The 3,244-nt window shown below is 33.6% G+C and overlaps 1 pseudogene; it reads left to right on the plus strand.

Annotated features, from left to right (window-relative positions):
• Nucleotides 1-1,814, plus strand: LOC114180616 (hypothetical protein At1g04090-like; annotated as a pseudogene).
• The last annotated feature ends 1,430 nt before the right edge of the window (nt 1,815-3,244 follow it).

Below are 3,244 nucleotides of genomic sequence, written 5' to 3' on the forward strand. Positions count from 1 at the left end.
ACAATGGGTAATTATATTACCACATGTTGTGCATCGATTTTCTTGAAGAAGAAACAATCTCTTCCCATAGACGCGATATTTAAGCTTCCTGTACCAGTTGCAAATTCTTCTTGGCCTCGAGGTATCCATAATGTGATTCACTGATCAGTCATTAATCATATAACACATTTTCTCCTTCTGATATGTCCCTATTAAATTTTTTGTGTTTGTTTGATACAATGATTTCGCGAAACTTTATACTAAATGCACGATGGTTACTACAATTGTTGCATGTAGGAAGTGGTTTTGCCAGTGAAATAATTGATCTTGATGGGCTACAAGTGTCTCAAATATCAACATTCAACAAAGTTTGGAGCACTTATGGCGGTGGACTGGTCGATCAAGGTTTCACCATGTTTGAACCATCAAGAATACCTCAAGGTTTCTTTATGTTGGGTTGCTACAGCCAACCCAACAACAAGCCACTTTCTGGATGGGTTCTTGTGGGAAAAGATGCGTGCGCAAACACAAGAAACCCCATTTTAAAGAAACCACTTGATTTCATACTTGTATGGAACAGTGCACGTACCAGGATTTCCTAAGATGGTCTTGTCTATGTTTGGCTTCCAACACCACCTGATGGGTATAAAGCAGTAGGCCATGTTGTGACCACCACACCAGGAAAGCCTTCCCTTGACAAAATTAGGTGTGTCAGATTACACTTCACTGACCAATGTGAGACAAATTCATTGATTTGGGAATCACGCAGCTTCAGAGTTTATGATGATAGACCAAGAAACAGGGGATTGAAGCTCCTGGTGTTAGAATAGGCACCTTCGTTGTTCAAAATGGGAGTGCCAAATCCCCATCCATTTCTTGTTTGAAAAACACCAAATCTATCTCAAAATACATGCCTAATCTACAACAAATCAATGCATTACTCCAAGTTTACTCTCCAACTATGTTCTTGCATCCCAGCGACAAATACATGCCATCTTCAGTGGATTGGTTTTTCTCCAACGGAGCACTGCTATATAAGAAAGGGCAAGAGTCAAATCCTGTTCCAATAGCACCAAACGGCACGAATCTCCCTCAGGATCATAACAATGATGGTGCCTATTGGCTGGACCTGCCTACTGATGCAGCCAACAAAGAGAGGGTCAAGAAAGGAAACTTGCAAAGTGCCAAAAGTTATGTACATGTGAAACCAATGCTTGGAGGAACTTTCACTGGCATTGCAATGTGGGTCTTCTACCCATTCAATGGCTCTCGAGAGCAAAAGTTAAGTTTATTTCTTTTCGATTGGGGGAAATCGGTGAACATGTTGGGGATTGGGAGTATGTGACACTAAGGGTAAGCAACTTTAGTGGTGAACTATGGCAGGTCTATTTCTCACAACACAGCAAAGGTAGATGGGTTGATTCCTCTCAGATTGAGTTCTAAAGTGGTGGCAACAAACCACTATTCTACTCTTCCTTGCATGGCCATTCAACATACCCACATGCTTGTCTTAATCTGCAAGGGGAAGACAACATAGGCATAAGGGATGATACTGTTAAATGTAACATTTTTATGGATATGGCGGCATTTGAATTAGTTTCTGCTAAATATTTGGATGCAGTTATAGAGCCTTTTTGGCTGAACTATTTCAGAGATTGGGGTTCTAAAATTGATTATAACAAAAATGCTGAGCTGAAGAAGATTGAGAAGTTCGTTCCTAAGAATAAAAATTGTGCTTTGGAAAAGATTTTGAGGAGTTTGCCATGTGAGGTGCTGGGAGAGGAAACCCCACTAGATCAAAGGTCAAGAATAATTGGAGTGGAGATGAAATTTGAAAATTGTACAGTCACATTACATTGGGTCAATTGACTAAGTTAGCTATTAGATTGAATAGGAATTTTTACTCTCTTTTCTTGTGATTTAACTTTCTCACATGTTGTGTGTTATGAATACAGTCGCTGTATAATACTGATACAGTTTTGTAATTTTCTTGTCGTAATAGAGTTTTCTTTTTCTTTGGTCATAGTTTTCTAAGCTCTCTTTTCTTTGAGTAATTTGCCGTCGATTTCATTTATAATAGTATTGATAATAGTGTGGAAGGGCCCTGTTTACGAAGTGCTACAGCAAATTGGAAAAACAAAATAAAAAATTGAAAGAAACAGACAATAGCTTCTAGCTGAACATAACCTAGTCAATTCTAGGTGGTTTCTCGTTTTCATATGATTAGATTAGAGTCTCATAAGATAATTCCTTTTTTTTTTTATATAGAATATAGAATATTTATAGAATGTCTAAACGATTAAAAGATATTTTTTGTTGACTTAGTTTTTTATTTTTAATTACAAATATTTTGATATAAATCAACTTAAATATAAATTATTTTTAAATTATTTTTTTAATTCCTGCGGAGAAGTTTATGGAAGGGTATGGAATATATGAAATTTTGCAGTAATTAATTTTTCCTATAAACTGTTATCATTGGATCAAATTTTATTGGTCATTAACTAGCCAAATCTAAATTTTGTTATTTATTTAATTTATAATTAGGTACATTTGAATGAATTCTTTATGGCAAATTTTAGAAAAGAAAAGAGTGAAAAAGAATTTAAAATTTTTGTTTTTTAAGTTAATTTTTAGAAACTCAATTACAAAATTTGTCTAATTTTATATTTAATTTGTATAATGGAAGTTTATTTAATTTCCTTCTTCTTTTGTATATGTTTTAAAATAATTATTGAACAATTAACAATCTTATTTCTTATATATATGCTGTGTTATAATTATAAAGGTTAAAATTATCCTTTCAACGAGAATTTTTTTAATAATTTTCTTGATTTTTAATTTTTTATAAATTCTTTACTCAAATAATATAATTTTGTCATAGATTATTTTAAATTTTTTAACTATTTTATTAAAATTCTCCCTCTGTTATAAAAAAATTAATTCAACATAAAAGCTTAGAATGTATTATGAAAGTAACATGTGATATATAAAGGTAAATATGAGATTAACGTGTTCCTTCTCTTTATCTAGAAATGACAAATAAACCCGTTCCCGTGGATATTATCCGAACCCGTCCCCATTTTGACGGGGAATCCCTGCATTGACTGGGTATGGGTATGGGTATGGAGAATCCCCGACTTTTTCAATTGGGTATGGGGATGCACATATCCCCGCCATATTACCCGTCCCCGTTTAAATTATTAAAAATATTCCTAATTAATTAAATAACCATATATATATATATATATAATATTTTTTATTT

This window comes from Vigna unguiculata, chromosome 4 (genome assembly GCF_037176805.1).
Source record: "Vigna unguiculata cultivar grain cowpea cultivar isolate G323 ecotype 2 chromosome 4, ASM3717680v1, whole genome shotgun sequence".
Classification (NCBI taxonomy): domain Eukaryota; kingdom Viridiplantae; phylum Streptophyta; class Magnoliopsida; order Fabales; family Fabaceae; genus Vigna; species Vigna unguiculata.